A 23,097-nucleotide genomic window follows, 5' to 3' on the forward strand; every position below is an offset into this window, starting at 1 on the left:
TAGGAGAAAAAAAGAACTAAGGATAATGGTGAACCTGTAAAATCTGCTTTTGTTAGTTATTGTCAAGGGCTTGGTGATGAGAAAATGTATTCTCTAAAAGCATACATACACCTGAGCTGTCCAAAGTGGTTGCCACCAACCACCTGTGGCTACTGAGCACCTGAAATGTACCTACGGTGACTAAGGACAAAATTTTTTAATTTTACTTAATCTCCAGTAGTTTAAATTTGATTCAGTTGTTGGGAAGCTTTTAGGTATATTTGTAACAACCTGGGTAGGTGGATATACTTTGCAACTCTAGATTTTATGATCTCTAAATACAGATCAAGCTTTCCCATGAAAATCTAAGTCCAAATTGAGATCCGCTGTACTGGATTTGGGAGCCATGTTACCAAAAAAATAAAATATATAATATAATATTTCTTTATATTCTGTGTTTAAATATTTTAGACAAATTGTGGATATATTGAGTTAAAACCCATTACTAAAATGAATTTCACTTATTTTTCTTTTAATGTGGCTATTAGAAAACTTTAAATCACCTGTGTGGCTTGCATTACCTCTCTGTTGGGAAATGCTATCATCGTTATGAGAAACATTGCCATTTGAAATATCAGTGACAATGGAATGTCTCATTCCTACTCAGAAGGTCTGAGCCCTGTGGGTTACTTTAATACAGGGAAACAGAATCCATTTCTAACCAAGAGCTTCAGATAAGAGGTTCTTCAACTGCAGTTTCCAAGGAAACAGGTAATCAGAGTAGAATATTCCTAGGAGAACTTCTAAAATGTTTCCAATGTAAGGCCAAGGCCATGTAAACAATGTTTCTCCCCTGGCTATACAGACCCTGTCCTTTGGAATGATTACTGACTTTTCTTTTCTTCTTCCCCCACCTTTATCAGTGATATCTGTTGTTCTGCTCTGTTCCTGTTGCCTCCAGAACAAAAACTGCAAAGAAACCTCAGTTGCTAAACTGCTCCTGCTTCATGACATCACCATTTCAGAGCCGATCCCCACTTGTCCCAGGCCCTTTTCAGAATCCTTCGGCACAGGCTCCAACTTTGAGGTAAGTCCCTTTCAAGTCTCTGATGCCCAGACATCCAGGGTGCTGGAGAGACCTTACGCTCTCTCTCTTGCAGCAGCAGGTAAGTAGCCCCAACTTTAACTACGAGTGTGTTCCTGGTGGTCTTCATCTGATGGACTTCATCTAGGGACATCTGAAATGAAGTCTTAAAATCTTGAAATTGGATTACCAAAAAGGAGAAAGAGGAATTATTCATTGATTCCAGAAAAATTTGAAATGTAAACAGTGGAAAGCAGTTGTAGAGTCTAACCAACCTGGGTTCTAGGCCTGGAGCTACTCAATTTCTATTTTTAGACTTCATTAAACATCAAAACATCAAAACATCTATTTCAGGGGCGCCTGGGGAGCTCAGTCTGTTAAGCGTCTGCCTTTAGCTCATGTCATGATCCCAGGGTCCGGGGACTGAGTCCTGCATCTGGCTCCCTGTTTAGTGGGGAGTCTGCTTCTCCCTCTGCCTCTCTCTCCCCCCCTGCTCATTCTCTCTCTTGCTCTCTCAAATAAATAAATGACCTTTTTAAAAAAATCTATTTCATAAGGTGGTAAGAATTTAAGGAAATACCCTACTTAAATTGCAGCTGGCACAGTGAACACTTTAAAATGGTAATTACCATTAGCTGCCCACAAAGGGGAAAGTTAGCAGGAGGACAGAATCCTGTGGGCATTTCTGTGTTCTCTGGACCAGCCCGGTTTCTGGCAAAGCAGGAAATGGGTGTGTGTGTGTGTGTGTGTGTGTGTGTGTGTGTGTGTATGGAACTTAATTCATTAATTAATCAATTTTCCTAAACAGTTAAAGCTAAAGGAAGGTAAAAGGAGCTCTAAACTTTCCTTTGGAATCAAAAGATGAAGGAATTGCTGATAAAAAAGATTCTCCTTTTCAGAAATTTGTTCTGCCTTTGCGTGTTTTATTTTTAATTTTTAAAGATTCATTTGAGACAGAATGAGAGAGAGAAAGAGAGAGAGAGCGAGCATGCACCAGCAGGAGGAAGGGACAGAGGGAGTGGGAAAGAGAATCCTCAAGCAGACGCCCCAGTGAGCGTGGAGCCTGATGCAGGGTTCACTCATAGGACCCGTTATTAGGACCTGAGCTGAAATCAAGAGTTGGATGCTTAACCAACTAAGCTACCCAGGTGCCCCTGCTTTCCCTTGTTTTAAAGATGCTTTTATTTTATATGCCTAATAAACTTTTAATGTTTAGTGGCTCCAGAGTCCCTGTAAACCAAGCCTTGGATTAACAGGCTACCACAATGAGAATAGGATAGTAGTAAAAAGAGAGTGGGCTTTGGCCTCATAGAGACATGGGTTTAAATTCCGGTTCTGCCACTTTTTCAATCCATAGGTACAAGGCTACATATGGCCTCAGTCAAGAGATTTACTTCTTCCTCAGCTTCCCTTTGATAACAATACTTTCCTCATGGAATTTTAAGATAGATTAAAGGATTTGACAAATATAATAACAATATCCTTGGATCTACCAACAGAAACTATGTGCATATCTGATTAAAGTATTGAGAAATGAAGAGCAAAGAGATAATGCTGTCAAAAGTTAGTGAAAATGGGGGCGCCTGGGTGGCTCAGTGGGTAAAAGCCTCTGCCTTCGGCTCAGGTCATGATTCCAAGGTCCTGGGATTGAGCCCCGCATCAAGCTCTCTGCTCAGTGGGGAGCCTGCTTCCCTCTCTCTTTCTCTGCCTGCCTCTCTGCCTACTTGTGATCTCTGTCAAATAAATAAATAAAATCTAAAAAAAAAGTTAGTGAAAATGGGAAAATTTACTGTTAATTGGTGACAACTATAAACTGATAGAGCTTTCTAGAAAACAAGCATTGAAGCTGTTTTCCAATCAGTCTCACTTGTGGTAAAGTGGGTAAGATTTTCCTCAATCCACAGCACTGTAAGCTTTGGAGCAGCATATCCCCCCCCCAACCCCCTAAGTCCATTTTGAAATTTAAAGAAAGTCAAACTCATTCAGATGTCTTTTCTCCTCCACTTATGGCTGCTTTCTTTCACCGATCATTAAAGGCTGTTGATTCTTCCCTCAGAACTAGTCTTAGAAAACATAGCAGAAATGTAAGAAATATTGATTGACATTTTTATTATGCAGATGTTCTATATAAAGTGACAAGACTTCATTTTTTATGCTGCTCTGAACTCATTTCAAAGTGATTGAAACCCCTTCTCATAATTTTCTGTAAAATCTAAGCACACACCTGCAAAATTATCTGTAAAAATATATAAATACAGAGTTGACAGATTGCAATTATTTAAAAGTTACATACATATTTTGACAAATCCTGGGTGGAACTGTGCAATATGGTGAGATTGGGTGGAGCTTTCTTGTATTTTAATTCCTACCATATTGTATTGATAGTTTTTGTACAATAAATTATAGCTTAAAAATTCCTGCAAATAGTTCAATCTAATTATATGTCCTTAAAGATCTAATTTAATGTTAAAATCTTCAGTTATTTTTAAAAAACACATCTATCTTAAAAACCCCACATCTTTCTTTAAAAGAAAATGCTTGCTGAATAATGTATTATATTTTATATACGTTATAAATATCAAATTAATCATTCTCTTCTTATTAGCTAGCTAAGCTATTTTTAATTTCCCTATTATACATAATCTTTCAATTAACACCTTTTAAAATGTCAAGTGTTGTTCAAGCTTTTCTTTTATATCTCAACATTTTTTCTTTATTTGCCTCGTCTTTACAATGGGAGAAAGAGCAACATAATTTTTAAAAACTATTTTTAAAAACTGAAGGAAGTAAAAATACCTGTTAAAGCAAAATGTATATATTTACATCACCATCTGTCATTTCCCACTAGTGGCACCTCCTTCTTTTTTTTTGTTTTTTAAGATTTTATTCATTTTGTGGGGGGAAGGGGCAGAGGGACAGACTCTCAAGCAGACTCCTAGCTAACTGTGGAGCCTGACACAGAGCTCAGTCCAGGGCTCAATGAGGGGCTTGATCTCCCAACTCTGAGATCATGACCTGAGCTGAAACCAAGAGTCAGAGGTAAGCCTCTGGCCAACTGAGCCACCTAGGTGGGCCCCACTGCTACCTCCTTCTGAGTGTGATCTCTTTCAGTGTGAAAGGGATCTTTAAAAAAAATATATATATATTTATTTATTTATTTATTTATTTGAGAAAAGGAGAAAGAGTGCAGGGGAGGGGGAGGGACAGAGGAAGAAGAAGAGAGAGAATCTCCAGCAGACTCCCTCCTGAGCACAGAGTCCTGCATGGGGCTCAATCCTGACCTCAGTTAAAAGCAAGAGTTGGACTTGTGGGGTGCCTGGGTGGCTCAGTGGGTTAAAGCCTCTGCCTTTGGCTCAGGTCATGATCCCAGAGTCCTTGGATCGAGCCCCGCATTTGGAATGGGAGCCTGCTTCCCCTTCTCTCTCTGCCTACCTCTCTGCCTATTTGTGATCTCTGTCTGTCAAATAAATAAATAAAATCTTAAAAAAAAAAAAAGGAGTTGGACTCGCTTAATTGACTCAGCCACCCAGGCGACCCGGTTTCTGATTATTTCTTAGGAGAGAATCCCAGATGGCGGTGCTTACTAAGTAACAAAGGCTTCAAGAATTTGGAAATTACAGAAACATTAAAGGAAATTGTTTGTGACAAGATAGAAAAATTCAAATACTGTCTATGTAAAGTGAGAAACATTTGTACAAAAGAAGACAAAGTCAAAAGGAAAAACAATGGAGTGGCAAAATGTTTGTAATTAATATGTTAGATGGAAATTTGTGATCTAAAAGGGAACTGATGATAAATTTCTCTGGACAATAACTAGCATCCCTTGGGTAAGTAAATATTTTTTAAAAATGAGAGCTAGGAATAAAGGAATTTTCCCAGTTCCTGAAGGAATTTGTACTCTGATACCTGTGTGAAGTCCAGTTTCTTAGTGACTCAGTATAAACTTTCTCATATTCAGGACCGATGTGTATGTGTTATACATACACATGAGATTTCGTGACTAAATATATAATGTAATTTATATTGATTGAGAGTATAGATAGGAACTGTCGTTTAATTTAACAGTGCTAGAATAGATTATTAGAAATAGTTTTACTGGATGATTTTTTTGTGACTCTGATAATGAAATGTTTGCATGATTTCTTCTTTTGAGAGCCTGTGTACTCATTAATACTGCTTTGTTCTCTTGTTAATTTTTATTAGTGTTTTTCCTTCCAGTTGTTTTCTAAGTGTTTCTTTTTGGGTAAACTATTTGTGCATCCATATAAAAACAAGATTTGTTTTATAGTGTGGATTACTTTTAGCAGGTGTTTATGAGAAGGAATTAACCAGCGAATTTTTAAAATAAAGGCCTAGTGTCCATAGGCAAATTTTAATGTGTGAGCTCTTTATTAAATATATCATAAATATTAATGAGACAGTGTGTTTAAAATAGCTTCATGTCTTTATTTTTAATTAATCTGTTTTTTTTTTTTTTTGGTTAGAAAAGAATTGCCTGCACATAATAAAGAAGTTAGAATAAAAAAGCTTAAAATGAAAAAAAAAGTCTCCCTCCTCTCCCCAACTCTACCCTCTCCACCAGAGTCCCTAATTCATTTCCTAGGAATCACTCTTGTTAATAGCTTCTGCTTTTAGTTTATCAATTTCATGTCTTATCAAATCTACATAGGATCTATCGATATTCTGTTATGAAAGATTAATTTGTCATGAACCAACTACTCTTCTACCTCTGGATTTTATTGCTTATATTTTCATATTTCTAAATGTCTTCTAGTGGCTGCCTTATTTACTTATTTACTTTAAGAACACATTTAAATGTTTAATTCTGGATTTCTCAAGTTTAATGTGGCTTGAAGACCCATAATGAAAAATGAGAATATTACCCATCTTTCTACTTCTATCTACCTCCTAATTTTTCTTAGCTTTTATTAATGTGTCTGAGTATTATTGTATACTATTAATTAATATTTTCTCTTTTCCATTTCTCCATTCAAGCAAGTAAAGGGCTCTGCATTCTATCCCTTCAGGGGAGACTTTGGACAGGAAGGAAAGCAGAATTAACTTGTACAATTTTCCCTGGCTTTTGTGTTCCATAAGCCTAAACTCACTGAGTTGCATTGGAGTTGGAGAAAGGGAGTGTGATGCCTTACAGAAGCAAGAGACGGGGAGAGGCTTCTCCTGGAGATTTCATGAGGGTGGTGGTGAGAAGCTGTGTGAGACTCAATGGTGCTGCATGGTGAAGCCCTTTGAAGGGGGGCAAGCTCAAAAGGGAGCCGTGTCAGGTATCTGGGAAGCACACTGGCACAAGCTTCCCAACCTCAGCTAGGACTCCCATATCACATGTGGAACCCCAAAAGAGCAGAGATCTGCTGCAGTGGAAACAATCATTTGTTGAGGCTCTCAGTGAACTGAGCACAGATTACTGATGACTGGAGGCCCCCCCTTCTCTCTGATGTTTTGGTAACTGTGTGCTTTGGGACCCAGGGAGGGCAGAGAAATCCCAATAATGTTTGTGTTTATGTTTCCCATCAAGCTGGTCTTAGAAGAGAGGTAGAGGGATAAAGGGACTATTCCCCAGAGGCAGACATTAAATTGAAGAGTAGAAGATAAAGTGATATTTCTTACATACTTGAATTTGTTGGCTGAGGTTTATATCCTGCCACATAATTTTTAAATTGCCAAGGTTTATGACCTCCATGCTACCCTGTAATAGAAATCTCCTACACTTTGGGCATTATTTGATACCCCAAAGTGAAGCCAATAAACCGCATGTATGATATTATGATTACATAAGTATTATTTACTATAAAGCAAATATTATGATTGGACTAATTTAGAAAGAAACCAAATCTTATGACATTAAAAATTTGTTGCTTAAGTGTGCCTGGGTAACCCAGTTGGTTAAGCATCTGCCTTTGGCTCCAGTTATGATTTCCCAGTCTGGGGATCAGGCTCCTTGCTCAGCAGAGAATCTGCTGCTCCCTCTCCTCTGCCCTCTCACTCTTGCTTGCTTTCTCTTTCTCAAGTAAATAAATAAATCTTGTTTTAAAAAAAATTGCTGCTTAAATCTTCCCTTTATTTTTTCCCCATTCTATTTAGTTGTCACCATTATTGTATAACCTGATGACTTGGGTTCCTATTTCTGTGCTGAAGTACTTCCTGTAGTAATTTTTTTCAGGTAGGGAGTATGAATGGTAAATGTTTTATTCCCAGATGTCTTTATTTTACCCTCATGCTTAATCAGCAATAAGGCTAAGTTAAAAAAAAAAAAACTCCCTTTGGACCTTTGAAGTAATTAGTCTACTTTCTTCTATATTCTTACTTTTTATCCACTTGCTCTAACAGATTAAGGGAAGTGAATTGAAGTCTGTATCTTTTAGTGTTTCTATTGTTTCCTTGTATCTTCTACAGTTTTTTTGCCTTATGACTATTGATGCTATGTTATTTGGTGCATAGATTTTATATTTTCCTTGTGAATTCTGCCTTTAATATTTTCTTTCCTGTATCTTATATAAAGTATTATATAGTATTAAAAAGTATCTTGTTTATAAAGTATCTTGTTTATAGTATTATAAAGTATCTTGTTTAATGCTTTTATATATTAAGTATTATAAAGTATCTTGTTTAATGCTTTTTTGGCACAAATTCTTTTTTTTTTTTTAAGATTTATCTATTTATTTATTTATTTGAGAGAGAGATAGTGAGAGAGAGCATGAGAGGTGAGAAGGTCAGAGGGAGAAGCAGACTCCCTGTGGAGCTGGGAGCCTGATGCGGGACTCGATACCGGGACCCCGAACCGTGACCTGAGCCGAAGGCATTTGCTCAACCAACTGAGCCACTCAGGTGCCCACAAATTCTTTTTTTTTTAAAAGATCTTATTTGTCAGAGAGATAAAGAGAGGGAGATCACAAGCAGGGGGAGCAGCCAGCAGAGGAAGAAGCAAGTGCTCTACTGAGCAAGGAGCCTGTAGCAGGACTAGATCCTAGGACCCTGGGATCATGACCAGAGCTGAAGTCAGATGCTTAACTGAGACTGAGTCACCCATGTGCTCTGGCACAAATTCTTAAGTTACTACAAGTCTGGCTTTGATTTTTCTCTCAGGCCCCAATAGTCTCACCAGGAAGCATCTTGAATAAATGACACTGAGAGTTGTTGTACAGCCAACTTTTCTCTTTGAATTTGCTGATGCTGACCCTGGATCTTGTCTGAGGCTTTTTAGAAAGAAGTGGTTGGCCTATGGTATCCTGAGATGCAATTTCTTATTTATTGATTTTTTTTTCAGGAAATTCAAACCCATTTGCTTTCTATTTTCTAAGTAGTTCTCAAAATTTCTGATATACTGATGATACTCTAATTGTTTTCTACTGATCAGGTTTTGTGCTTTTAAAATGATTTGTCTTTGGAATTTCAGTGGGCTGTGGGAGGGGGCAGGAGGAATCACGTGTCACAGTCTATACTTTGGTATGAAATCTTTCTTGTAACAGAATCTTAATCTCCACATTTATTGGAATAAAACACTTTTTAGTGCCCATCTATTTTCTTCTTCCCTCTCTTATTCTTCAACCTTCATTTGCATGCTGAAATTATTTAATCATTTAATTTATCATCTGTACACTTTTCCTTAATATTTACTAAAAATCTCAGTGCTGGATTTCTGTTTTTTCCCCCATCCTGAATATTTAAAACACTAAAAAGACCCATTTGACTGATGGGTATCTAGCAAGCATTCAAAAATTTCAGCGTACATTTTAAGGTGTTAGTGTTAGGTAGCCATGATAGAATGGTATAATTTTAAAGGGAATTATAGCAACTTGTAGTCAGAATATAGTACAATAATAAAAATATATATCACTAAATTCAAGAGCTTGAATAAATTACTTGCATGTAATTTTATTCTTTTTTTTTAAGATTTTATTTATTTGACAGAGAGAGAGACAGCAAGAGAAGGAACACAAGCAGGGGGAGTGGGAGAGGGAGAGGGAGAAGCAGGTTTTCCTCCAAGCAGAGAGCCCAATGTGTGGCTGGATCCCAGGACCCTGGGATCATAACCTGAGCCAAAGGCAGACACTTAACGACTAGTCACCTAGGTGCCCTATTCTTTTTTTTTTTTTTTTTAAATAACACTTTTATTTGCCCCAGAAACAAACTTCTTATGACAAGAAATCCTTAATCTCTAGATCACAATTTCCCAGTGGCACTTGAGAGGACCCAGGCTGTGTGTGATTAAGTGTTAAAATGAGTGATACCAAAAATGAGGGCTCTAGGGATTCAGAGACAGTGGTGCAGTGGATTCTAGAGCCTTCAGCTGGACCTTACAAGGGAAAAGACACAGAGGGCCAGAAGGAAGACAAAAAACATACACAGGCCACATGAGGGTAGCGAGGTGACAAATTCTAAGTTCAGGAGAATCAGTACAGCATCATTGCCCAAGTCCAGCCATGGCATCTGTATAATGATACAGGCACTCCTCTGAGATAGTGAAGGCTCCATTCCAGACCATAGTCACTTCCCTTTATGGAAATTGGCAAGAGGCAGAGCACAGGAGTCAGGCCTGACATGGGTCAGCAGGAAAGGACTACACGGTCTGGCTGGAGACAGAAGACTCTGAGATCATTCTCCCTCATGCTAGGACAGGGACCAACTCAGATCAGGCTCTTGTAAACAAATGATCAGATCAGGCCAGCAAAATCCTCTCTAGATACACCCAGGGTCAAAGAGGTCACGTCTTCCTCATCTTTGGATCCTAGTGTTGTGCTTTGAAGGACTGGGATGGGGGAGTCAGGGAGGAGGGTTGTAATTTTATTCTCATCCTTTCTACGCATTACCACCTTCAAGGCATTTCATAACTAGTGGCTAAAAGTATTTGTAGTAAGTCATTTTTTTCTTTATATGGTAAATATTCAAGCAGAAAGTTATATACTCAGTTTAGCTATAAATGATGTCATTATCTATATGATATTAAATCCTCCTTTTTGAAGATGAATCTTTTTTTTTTCTTTAATAGAAACATTAGCTCACCTACTTTAATGGTTGGCCTCATCAGAATCTGTGTAATTACTTTTCATTTTAGGAATCTAATTGCTTGAGTCCTTGTTTGAAAGAATCAAATAGCAGTAAACAGACTCACCACATGGTGGCAGCCAAAAGCCCGGAAACCAACATCAGGCAGGCTTGTATTAGGCTTGTGTCCAAAAACTTAGGCAGACAGCTGCCTTGTGGGAATGTAAGACAGTCCTATTAAAAGGCTGCTGGAGGGGCACCTGGGTGTCTCAGTTGAGCCTTCAGCTCAGGTCATGATCCCAGAGTCCTGGGATGGAGTCCCGCATTGGGCTCCCAGCTCCACAGGGAGTCTGCTTCTCCCTCTGACCTCCTCTCTCATGCTCTCTCTCACTCTCTCTCTCTCAAATGGATAAATAAAATCTTTAAAAAAAAAAAAAGGCTACTGGAAATGTTCTCTACCTTGATCTGGACAGTGGTTCCATAGGTATATTCATATGTAGAAATTCATCAAACTATTTTTTTCATCAAACTAGTTTTTCAAACTATATTTAAGGTCAGTGCATTTTCCTATATCTATACCTTAAAACAAAATTTAAGAGACCATTAATGACAACCATTTTACATAGGTCATCTTCAACTTCACCCTAGTACTGAACTCAACAATAAATTTCAGAGGGGAGTACTCGGTATGAGAAATTCCCCTAACCAGTAGAAAACTATTTTGTGACAGTTATTTTAACTTATAACAATAAATTTAAAGGATTCCAAGATTGTTAATTTAAGTGAAAACAGCACCATTAAGAAAATAGCACAGGGGTGCCTGGGTGGCTCAGTGGGTTAAAGCCTCTGCCTTTGGCTCAGGTCATGATCTCAGGGTCCTGGGATTGAGCCCCACATTGGGCTCTTTGCTCAGCAGGGAGCCTGCTTCCCCCTTTCTCTCTCTGCCTTCCTGTCTGCCTGCTTGTGATCTCTGTCTGTCAAATAAATACATAAAATCTAAAAAAAAAAAAAAGAAAGAAAACAGTGCAATGGATGGATAACTCGTGGGCATAATCACATTTTGAAACATTATTTAGCAAGGAGGATTAAGCATAGCTGCATAGATAAATCTCACACGCACGGTGTTGGGTGAAAGAAATCACAAAGAGCATTGCCTGGGTGGCTCAGTCGGTTAAATGTCTGCCTTCAGCTCAGGTCATTATCCCAGGGCCCTGGGATCGAGTCCCACATGTCCCATGTTTGGTTCCCTGCTTAGTGGGGAGTCTGTTTCTCCCTCTCCCTTCGCTTGTGTTTTCGCTCTCTCAAATAAATATATAAAATCTTAAGAGAAGTCACAAAGATAACGGATACATACATTTTTATATAAAGTTCAAAAGCAGTCAATATATATTGCTTATTGATGCATACAAAGGTAGCAAACCTAAAGAAACACTAGAGACTGATAATAAAAGGGATAATGGTTTCCCTCGAGGGGCAGGAGAAGGAAGCCGTAAGAGGAGAAGAACAGAGATGGCTTCTAAGGTACTGGCATTGTTCTGTTCTATTTCTTTTTTTTTTTTTTTTTAAGATTTTATTTATTTGACAGACAGAGATCACAAGTAGGCAGAGAAGCAGGCAGAGAGAGAGAGAGAGGAGGAAGCAGGCTCCCTGCAGAACAGAGAGCCCGATGCGGGGCTCGATCCCAGAACCCTGGGATCATGACCCGAGCCGAAGGCAGAGGCTTTAACCCACTGAGCCACCCAGGCGCCTGGGTGATACTTACACAGGAGTTTACTTTGTAATTGCTTTTTAAATGTAAAAGAGGCAGATTAAAAAGTGAAAATCGAGCTATCAGATATTTTATTCTCCAGGAATTCCAGTGATTTACCCTTTGGCAAACTAAAGTAGTCACCCGCACTTGGTATTACGCGTAGGGGTACCAGATTTAACAAATAAAAACAAGAAACTATAGCAAATAAAAGTATAGAATGCTTAGTTTGTGAATTTCTGAGAACAAATGACTTTCAGTGTAAATGTATCCCCATGGGGTATTTCGTCCCATGCACTATCTGGGACATACTTAGACTGAAAAATAATTCATTGTTTATCTGAAATTACATGTAACTGAGCATCCTGTATTTTGTCTGGCAACCCTAATTATGTGGCCAATTGCTCAGGCAGAAGCTGTTCTCTTAGTGGAGTATCCAGAAGAGGGTCAAAGGAAGAGGAGGAAGAAGGCTTTTTTATTCTTTGGATGAATTAATTTTAATTTTTTTTATTTTTTGGAAGAAGTATTAAAATAAACTTGTCTGACCCTAAACCCCTGTTTGAAGAACAGAGTAATTAAATTTGCTGAGTTTACCCATTATTGCAGTAGTTTAGGAATAATGAATCCACATGATATATTGCATAATTTCTATTAACAAAAAACAGCATCAGCAAATGTTTAAAAGAGGCATCAGTGTTTCCCGTAAAACTTGTGTGTCTCTCGCCGAATCAGTCCTTCTTCTGATCACTTTAGTTAAAGATACTGTGAAAGACACCTGAAAATGTTCATTCTGTGGCTAATGTTTTTCTAGTTAGTAGCCAATGATTAGGAGTGAAGTTGAAAGGCAGGTTGCTTGGTTTTGTTTTTATTTTCAAACATTCTGACAACCTACCATGGGCCAGGAAACCATCTTAGACTCAGAGAAGAGAATAATGAATGACACAGACATAGTCCCTTTTTGTGAAGCTCAAAGTCTAGGCCCTAGGGGATGATAGATTAGATAGATGGATAGATGATAGATAGATAGATGATAGATAGATAGATAGATAGATAGATAGATAGATAGATAGATAATGTGCACTTGGTAAAACGTTACCCAGCAATAGTGGGTACTTGCTCTTTGCTGACCAGCATTCCTCTTTATTTGGGGAATTCAGCCAGACCCCCTTCAGTATTATACGGTTTGGGTAGAATTGACCCCAAGTCAATTGCCAAAATGACAATACTTGAATAAAGGATGGGCATATAATCCAATTAGAATTGATGACCCCAGTATGTAGAAGCTTCTGGAAAAGAGAAGCATTCAGTCTTGCCTTAAGTTATGGTCACCACGTTGCTAACATGAAGGGAGCCATCCAGATGACCAATGCATCAGGTATGTTGCAGGGATGTCTGGGTGGCTTAGTTGTTAAGCATCTGTCTTCAGCCCAGGTCATGATCCCAGGGTCCTGGGATCAAATCCCCCAACAGGCTCCCAGCTCAGTGGGAAGCCTGTTTCTCCCTCTCCCTTTGCTCCTGCTTGTGTTCCCTCTCTTGTCGTCTCTGTGTGTCAAATAAATGAATAAAATCTTTTAAAAAAAGTTACAGATTAATTGCAGCTTCTTCTATACTGCCACTAATCCCATTCCTGTCTATCTTTCCCCAGAGGTAACAACTACCTTGAAGGTGATGTGCTTGTTTTTGGAGACTAGAAACCTGAAAACTCCTCATATGCATCGAAGGTTTAAATATTTTCTTGTCTCCCAGAAAGAAAAATAAAAGGCAGCAATAACAAATGGACTGTTAACAGTTGTTCTCAACTAAGTCTTCTCAACTAAGAAACTGCAGGCATATTTCTAAGAGATGTTAATTTCACATTATTGCAATAGGAAGGTTTGCAAAGTTCCCATGAGAAGCTGTTCACAAACTGTGCCAGCCTTCTGATTAATGTTGCTAATAAAGAACAGAGGAGAATCTGCCCATCAAACTTGCTTCAAATGAGGTCACTGCATTTTTGACAGGGTGTGCTAATACTATAATTTATTTTTAGCCCAGAAGAGGTTATTTTTAAAAAGGCCATCATACCTCTTTCTGCTCACTTTGGAGCAGACATTGTTGGGGTCAAAGACCTTGTGTCCATTTCCATAACAAGTGAGCTTGTGGCAGTGAGTGTGTTCAGATCCCCTTGGACATATGAAAAATGAAGAAATTTCATAAGTAGAGTGATGAAATCAATGTGGTTATGCCTGAACATTGTTGCAGAAAGAAAAGACTGTTAAACATTCTTTGAGTAATCTCTAGTCTTTTGACTGAAACTTATATCTTCACTGTTAATTTTTAAAAGGACTCAAATTAAGCTTTGCCTAAACAAGGGAGTCACCTGTGATTTTGACAAGCACCTTAAATAGTATACTTTTATGGTTTTTACATTTTTTTAAACAGATCTATATTTCTTTAAAAATTGTCTATAATATAATTTTGTAAAATTGCAAAGTTTATATAAATTTCATGATACTGTGCATAGCATTCTGCAATTTGCCATAGTTGTTCCAGTGTGACTTCCAAATTTATCCATGTTGATACATATAGATTGATTTTTTCATTTTAGCTAGTGCATACTATTCCCTTTCATGAATGTGTCTATTTTAAAATTAACAAACATGTAGATTATGCACCTTTATTTCCTCTAGTAAAAATAATGCTGCATTGAAGGTTTCTCCTTGTGCACACGTCTGAGAATTTCTCTAGTGTATCTGTCTAAAGGGGACATTGCTCGACTCTGAGTCCTGCGTACCTTTTAACTGCATGTTGCCAAATTGCTCTTCAAAACAGTGTATCATACAAGTTAGACTTTCCCCAGCAGTAAATGACTGTTCCTCTTAGGAGGATTCTCATATCCTTTCTGTCTCTGGTATTTTTGCTTTGGGTTTGTATGAATTTGAGTAATAGCATAATGTACCAAACTCTTGCCTTGTGGCCTCTGTGTGGGATGAGTGTGTTCTCATGTTTAGAGGGTGTTGGGGTTATGATTAGTTGGGGCAATGAATGGTAATTGTTGCTTACCTTGGAAACACGGTGATGCTGTTCATTTTGTTTCAAAATGGTAAAGCTGAAACAGAAGAGCACTGATAGTCCAGGAACCTAGCAATCCTGCAGCACGATTCTACCCAGATCATACAACACTTTGCCTTCTGCATATTAAGAGGGGCTAACAGTAAAGTTATGTAAATTTTAAAAAATTGTGTTGGGGAAACCGTGCTGATCACTGTGTGTAATAGACAGGTGTTTGTTCATTGAGAGGTTTTCCCTCACTGCACAGAACTGGGTTATGTAATTGTAGTGTTAATAACTGTATCAGTCCAGGGGCACCTGGGTGGCTCAGTCGTTAAGCATCTGCCTTTGGCTCATGTCATGATCCCAGGATCCTGGGATCAAGCCCCACATCAGGACTCCCTCTCCCACGCCCTCTGCTTGTGTTCCCTCTCTCACTGTCTCCATCAAACAAGTAAAGTCTTTAAAAATAAAAAATAGAATACATTTTTTAAAAATAACTGTATCAGTACAGGGTGAATTGTTAATCTGGAGAATTCCAGGGTTAATGTTTCTCTTTCCCCATCTCCCTCGTCCTACTTCTGAATAGTATTCACATTCCCTTCCTTATCAGATCAAATCTTAAAGTTTCAGGGAAGTCCTAGATATAACAAAGTTCAGGCTAAAAATTTTTGTGGCCTGAGCTTATCCATGGTATTAAACTTTCTTATACCATCCCAGCTAAAAATAAACAAAAACTCCAAACCAGTAGGATAACCAGATGTGACATCTGCTGAGCTGTCCTGTATAAATAAGCTATAAATTACAGAGTGAACAAGGAATTTGGCAGGTGTGGTAAATCAGGAATGGCTTTGTGACATAAACTGGTATTTTTCCTTCTGGAACAATTGGAGGCATTTTCTTATTTTACATGTTCAATCTTATTTTTTTTTTTTATAAAACACATTATTTCATAGCAGTATAAAACCCAACAACAGTTTTTGATACTATCTCTGGGTGTGTGGGGATTTTTTTCCTTTCACCATCTAAATGTCCCTAAATGGAAAATTCTTGCCTCAAGATGTACATTCTTCCAATTACATGTGAAATTTTTTTTTGAAAAGAGCCCAGCTGCTTTAGGAAAGTTTAAATTCTATGTAAGCAAAATCATTTTTAAAATTTATTTTTATATTTTTTTAACTTAAACAAAATTTTTTTTAAAGATCTTATTTATTTGAGAAAGAGAGAGTGAGAGAGAGCATGAGAGGGGAGATTGTCAGAGCGAGAAGTAGACTCCCCATGGAGCTGGGACCCTGACGCAGGACTCAATCTGGGATTCTGGGATCATGACCTGAGCTGAAGGCAGTTGCTTAACTAATTGAGCCACCCAGGTGCCCTAACTTTTAAAAAATTTTTAAGTTATCTCTATATCCAATGTGGGGCTCAAACTCACAACCCTGAGATCAAGAGTTGCGTGCTCCACCAACTAAGCCAGCCAGGCACTCCTTGTTTTGTTTTTTTTAATATTTCACAATTTTTAGGGGGTGAGAAAATCCTTAATCCCCTTTGGCCATATCTGAGGGTTTTTTTTTTAAGATTTTATTTATTTATTTGACAGAGAGAGAGAGAGAGTGCAAGTAGGCAGAGGGGCAGGCAGAGGGAGAGGGAGGAGGAGGCTCTCTGCTGAGCAGGGAGCCCAATGTGTGGCTTGATCCCACCACCCTGGGATCATGACCCAAGCCAAAGGCAGCCGCCCCACATACCTGGGTTTTTAATGAGAGTTTAAGGAACTCAAATAAATCTTCACTCAAGACACATGGAAAGACATTCCTAGTTTACAAAACCTTCTCAGGCTCTTAGGGTGCTGTATTTGTAATGTCAGTTCTCTCCACAGCTATGTGTTGACAACAATTGTGTTATAGTATCTCCCATTTATTATTACTTTAGGCTATTTAATTATTGGAGGTCACTGTTTCATAAATCTGTACCTGCCATTCACCTACCATCTGACTCCCTGATTGCTGACTCCTACCTTCCACTTACATCAGCTCTCAAGTGAAATGGGTAAACTCAGACTCAAAGAGGGAAATGTCTGTTGCCTTAGATGATAGAGATGCCGGGTTTAGAGCAGCCTCTGGGGAAGCAGGAATTTGTTTTGAGAAAGAAGGCCAAAGTTCCTTAAGGCAACTACTGTCACGGCCTGCGAGTAACATTCCATGGGACACTTAGATTGGTTCAAGATTGACTTTAATAACTATTTTTTTCCTGAATGTTCAGACTCCATCATTATTAACCCATTGTCTTTTGTCCCCTTTATTACATTCTTTTTTTTTAAAGATTTTATTTATTTATCTGACAGAGATCACAAGCAGGCAGAGAGGCAGGCAGAGAGAGAGGGGGAAGCAGGCTCCCTGCCGAACAGAGAGCCCAATGATCCTAGGACCCTGGGATCATGACCTGAGCCAAAGGCAGAGGCTTAAACCACTGAGCCACCCAGGCATCCCCCCCTTTATTACATTCTTATGGAACTAGTCAAAGATTTAAAAAATCTTTTTAGAGAAGATGAAGTTACCTATAATTATTAATTCAGTTGCTTAATGACTACTTCGAAGAATACTACTGGACAAGTCCTGAAGCCTAGAGCAAAGATCTGGATTCAAAGAGTAACAACTGGTATAGCAGTGTTTCTTCTTTGTAGTTCCTACTAGATGCCAAGTAGCCAATTTATTAGCTTAAGAAAGTACTTTCCTGCATTGTAACTGTCAAGGGGTGAAAATGTTGGCTAGAAGCATTGGCTGAGCGGTGTGCCTGCTGTGAACTCTTCTATGTATGAAACGTAAGTGAATGATCCTATTATATCAAAAAGGCACAAAGTCTTTTATGCAGTCAGTAGCGATCAAAGGCAAAAATTTAAGAAAAAAAAAAAAAAAGGGCGGCTCACTCAGTTGAATGTCTGTCTTCCGCTCAGGTCATGATTTCAGGATTCTGGAATCAAGTCCCGAGTTGGGCTCCCTGCTCATCCGGGCGTCTGCTTCTCCCTCTGCCTCTCCCCCTGGCTTGTCTCTCTCTCTTTTGCTCATTCTCTCTCTCAAATAAAGAAAAAGAAGAATTTTAAAAAGACAAAAATCATTTAATGTGACAATATATGTATTAAGATACAAACTGAATTAATTACTTGTTCCTCTTTTGGATACTGCCCTGAGTAATTTTTTTTTAATTTTTAGATGCATAGTAACTATATTTTGAAGGAAAAGGAGTGTAACATAAACTTTTGAGTCCTGAAAAGAACAAACTCAGTCAATACATTTAATTCCTTAAGCTGCTTGTAACATCATCTTCAGTGGTATAAGAAAAAATCCTCTTTTTCACATCTGGAACTTACACATCAAACTTTTTCAGTAGTATGTGTCTCTCTGTACTCACTAGGAGCTCCTAGCAGCTGGTGCTTGGTATTAATCTCTTCTAATTAGAGAAGCATATGCTATAAATTTATCATTCCGAATGAGAGCAAAATGTTTCATCAGTTTCTCTGATCCTTCTTGCTTTACTGTCCGTTAAGCACTGCCTGACGATCATGCAGCTTGTCATACAGGGTATGGGGTGATAGAATAACATGGGAATGGAAGGTTTATTGCTTTGATTGGAGTCTAGGCTTCTAACTAGCTGTGTAACTTCTGACATATTACCTAATCTCGCTGAGCCTCAGATTCTTTATCTGTAAATAGAATTATTCCGGTTATCTCACAAGACAGTTTCGATGATTAGATGAGATAATACGTGGGAAAGTGCCACAAAAATATCTTTTTTTTTTTTAAAAAGATTTATTTATTTATTTATTTGACAGACAGAGATTCCAAGTAGGCAGAGAGGCAGGCAGAGAGAGAGAGAGAGAGAGGAGGAAGCAGGCTTCCCACTGAGCAGAAATCCCGACACGGGGCTTGATCCCAGGACCCCAGGATCATGACCTGAGCCAAAGGCAGAGGCTTTAACCCACTGAGCCACCCAGGTGCCCCACAAAAATATCTTTTAAAAACTTTAATTATTGAAAATTTCAAATGTATGTATGTATGTATGTATGCATTTATTTATTTATTTTTAAAGATTTTATTTATTTATTTGACAGAGAGAGATCACAAGTAGACAGAGGCAAGCAGAGAGAGAGAGAGAGAGGGGAAAGCAGGCTCCCCGCTGAGCAGAGAGCCCAACTTGGGGCTTGATCCCAGGACCCTGAGATCATGACCTGAGCCAAAGGCGGAGGCTTAACCAACTGAGCCACCCAGGCACCCTATTTTTTTATTTTTTTTTAAGATTTTATTTATTTATTTGACAGACAGAGATCACAAGTAGGCAGAGAGACAGGCAAAGAGGAGGAAGTAGGCTCCCCGCTGAGCAGAGCGCCTGATATGGGGCTTGAACCTAGGACCCTGGGATCATGGCCTGAGCTGAAGGCAGGCTTTAACCCACTGAGCCACCCAGGTACCCCTCAAGTGTATTTAACGACTGAGAGAAAGGTTGTACCCTTATTACCTAAGACTCAACTTCAACAATCATCTGCTCATGGTCAATGATGTTCATATATACTCCAGTTGGTGCTCCCCCATCCCCAAAAGGAATGGTGAAAAACAAATTCCAGATATCATATCTTTTCCGTCCTTGAATATTTAAGAACGTGTCTCTAAAAGATAAGTTATTTTTTTATGTTTTAATTTTTTTATTCTTTTAAGGATTTTATTTATTTACTTGAGAGAAAGTGAGAGAGAGAGCAAGAGAGGGGGTGGCTCAGAGGGAGAAGCAGGCTTCCAGCTGAGCAGGGAGTCTGATGTGGGACTTGATCCCAGGACTCTGGGATCATGACCCAAGCCAAAGGCAGACACCTAACTGACTGAGCCACTCAGGTGCCCCCAAAAACATTTCTTTTTTGTTTTTTTTTTTAATTTGAGAGAGAGAGAGAAAGTCAGCATGAGCAAGGAGAGGGCCAAAGGGAGAAGCAGACTCCCTGCTAAGCAAGGGGCCTGATGCAGGGCTTGATCCCAGGATCCTGGGATCGTGACCTGAGCCAAAGGCCGACGCTTAACAGAATGAGCCACCCAGGTGCCCCTTAAGCTTTTATTTATTTAATCATTTAAATAATCTCTGCACCCAGCATGGGCCTTGAACTCTCAACCCTGAGACAAGAGTCACATGCTCTTCTAACTAGCCAGCCAAGAACCCTAAAAATGTTTAAATTATTTTTTAAAACATGACTGTCAAATCATTATCATATTTAAAAATGGACAAATATCCAGTCAGTGTCCATTTCCCCAATATGTCATTAATTTTTTTTTACAATTATTTTGTTTGACTCAGGATCTACATAAGTCTCCATATAGCATTTGGGTGATCTTTTTGTCTAATCTACAATTGCCCTGTTTGATATGGTAGTCACTAGCTACATGTGACTCACTTTAAGCATAAACTAATTAAAAGTGAATAAAATTAAAAATTCAGTTCCTCAGTTACAAATAGCCACTTGGAGAGTGTAGATATAGAACATTTCCACCATTGCACACAGTATTATGGGATAGTACTGATCTACAAGTCTCTTTTCCCTCTGTTTTATTCTTTAAAATTTAATTGTTGAAAAAAAAACAAGTCATTTGTCTTACAGAATTTCCCACATTCTGGATTTTTAAGTTGAATTCCCATGGTGTCATTTCACATGTTCCTCCATCCTCTGTATATAATTGATGGTTAGAGCTAGTGACTGAAATGTTGTTCACCTGGCTTGTGAGCTCAAGTTCAACTGTGTGACCTTGAGCACATAATCTGACCTATGTAAATATCAGTTCCCTCATATGTAAAATGTGAACAATAACAGTCCCGATACTGAAGGGCAGTTGTGAAGACTAAACAAGATCATTGATATAAAGTGCTCAGCCTGGCGCATGGTACATAGTATGGATTAAGTATATATTAGTTATTACTTGTGTTATTATACTTATTTTTAATCAGTGATTCTCAAATAGTAGTCCATGCCTTGGCTGCATCAAAATACTCTATAAACTTAAAAAAAAGTTCTAGAGATTTTAGTTCAGGAGGTTTCAGTGTGGTCCAAGAAAAATCTGTATTTGTAATAAGTTCTTGATGATTCTGATGAAGTTATGACTTTAAAAACTGATGGTTTTGTGATATGTTGACTTGACCAGGCAGAATTTCAGTCCCCAGAATTTCTGTTCTAGTATGCTGCCTGTTAGAGTGGATGACAAGAGATCATCTCTTGCAAGAATTGGAGGAGGGCAGGGAGGCAGCAGTCATTTTGTAGCATGCACATATCTTCTCCTAGTTATTCAGTCCAACATACTTTAGGTGCTACTGTAAAGAGATTGTGTCATTGTAATTAAAACCCCTAATTAGTTGACCTTAAATTAATCAAAATGGAGATTATCCTTGTTAACCCTGACTTAAATCAATTGGAAAGCTCTTATAAGAGGGTTTAGGGCATAGTCCAGACCAAGCTGGCTTCACTGGTGAATTCTAGCAAATATTTTTTTTAAAAGATTTTATTTATTTATTTGACAGACAGAGATCACAAGTAGGCAGAGAGGCAGGCAGAGAGAAAGAGGGGGAAGCAGGCTTCCCGCTGAGCAGAGATCCTGATGCGGGGCCTGATCCCAGGACCCTGAGATCATGACCTGAGCCGAAGGCAGAAGCTTAACCCACTGAGCCACCTAGGTGCCTCTCTAGCAAACATTTAAAGAAAAATTAATACTGATTCTGCACAAACTCTTCTAAAATATGGAAGAGGAGGGAATACTTTGCAATTTATTCTATAAAGCCAGAGTTAACATGCCAAAATAAACACATCACAAGAAAGCAAAATTAGAAAACAGTATCTTTAATGCGTATAGATGGAAAAATCCTTAATAAAATACCAGCATACTGAATCTAGCAACATATAAAAAGGATTATATACCATGACCAAGAGAGCTTTCTCCCAGAAATACTAGGTCACTTTAATAAGTGAAATGAATGTATCATTAATAGAATAAAGGGCAAAACCACCTAACTATTTCAATAGATGCAGGGAAAGCATTTGATAGAAATCACTGATTTATCCTAAAAGCAATCAATAAACCAGAAATAGAAGGGAACTTCCTCAGCCCGGCAGAAGACATCTACAAAAAACTTTCTCTGGGGAACTCATGCTTTCCCAGAAGGGAAGGTGGGGAGGTTTGGGATAGCCAAGTATCTGGGTCTAGGCAGGGAGACTGTCTTCTCAGTGGGGTTCAGTTTTAAGAAGTCCACCTGCTCACAGGTGTATGAAATATTATCCACTGTAGTCTTTATTAATAACAAAGGTGATACTTTGCTGGCTCAGTTGGTGGAGCTTACAACTCTTAATCTCGGTCATGAGTTCAAGTCCCATGTTGGGTGTAAAGCTTACATAAAAAAATAAAATATAGGGCACCTGGGTGCCTCCGTCTGCTGGGCATCTGACTCTAGGTTTCAGCTCAGGTCATGATCTCATGGGTGTGGAATCGGGCCCCACAATGGGCTCTGTACTCCGCGGGGAGCCTGCTTGAGATTCTCTCCTTTTTGCCCCCGCCTCCCGCTCCGGCACTCACTCTCTCTAAAGTAAATAAATAAATCTTAAAAAAAAAATAAAAAATTAGAAATAAAAATAAAAATATTTAAAGGTGACACTTTGCCTCCCGCCAGTCCTTAATGTTTTAAACTTTATATTCTCAGCTGATTCAGAATTAGGGCACGAGAGAGGGATGGTAGTTGTTGACGCCCTCAAAGACTCCAGCATGAAACAATGGAAGAAATAATTTATTGAAGTTTTAGACATGCACAATAGTAATCCCTGTAGTAATGATTAGAGTCTTAGACTTATTTTAAAAGTTGGAAAAGATCTAGAGATCATTTAGCAGCTAGATTCTAACCCCAGAGATTAAGAAATGTGTACAAGACTACCTAGTCCTCTAGTGACATATCAGAACTAGTATCCAAATTTCCTTCAACCTGCCACACTTGCCACCACACCCTGTTGCTTCCTTAATATGTGGAGATAAAACGTTTTTATCATCTGCTTCCCCGAAGATCAGAATTTTGTCATTGCTATAAATGAAGAAATAAATGCAATTAAGTTAAACAATTTTCCCGTGATAATGGGACTTATCAAAGTAGCCCTGGAAATGAGAAATACTCCTCTAATTTTAGTTCAAGGCTGTGCCGATGAGATCATTTTCTCTGTCAAAATGCCAAAGTGGAATAAATGGATGAGTGGTACATCGTG

General features: G+C 38.6%; 1 protein-coding gene across 1 annotated transcript in view; it reads left to right on the forward strand.

Annotated features, from left to right (window-relative positions):
* The first annotated feature begins 1,010 nt into the window (after window positions 1-1,010).
* The window catches only part of FBXO34 (F-box protein 34), a 135,066-nt gene continuing 112,979 nt past the window's right edge, over window positions 1,011-23,097 (forward strand). The window contains exon 1 of the mRNA XM_032344290.1: window positions 1,011-1,066. The gene's annotated coding sequence lies outside the window, so the exon portion shown is untranslated. The remainder of the gene's footprint in view (window positions 1,067-23,097) is intronic.

Source organism: Mustela erminea, chromosome 5, assembly GCF_009829155.1.
Source record: "Mustela erminea isolate mMusErm1 chromosome 5, mMusErm1.Pri, whole genome shotgun sequence".
In the NCBI taxonomy this organism is placed as follows: domain Eukaryota; kingdom Metazoa; phylum Chordata; class Mammalia; order Carnivora; family Mustelidae; genus Mustela; species Mustela erminea.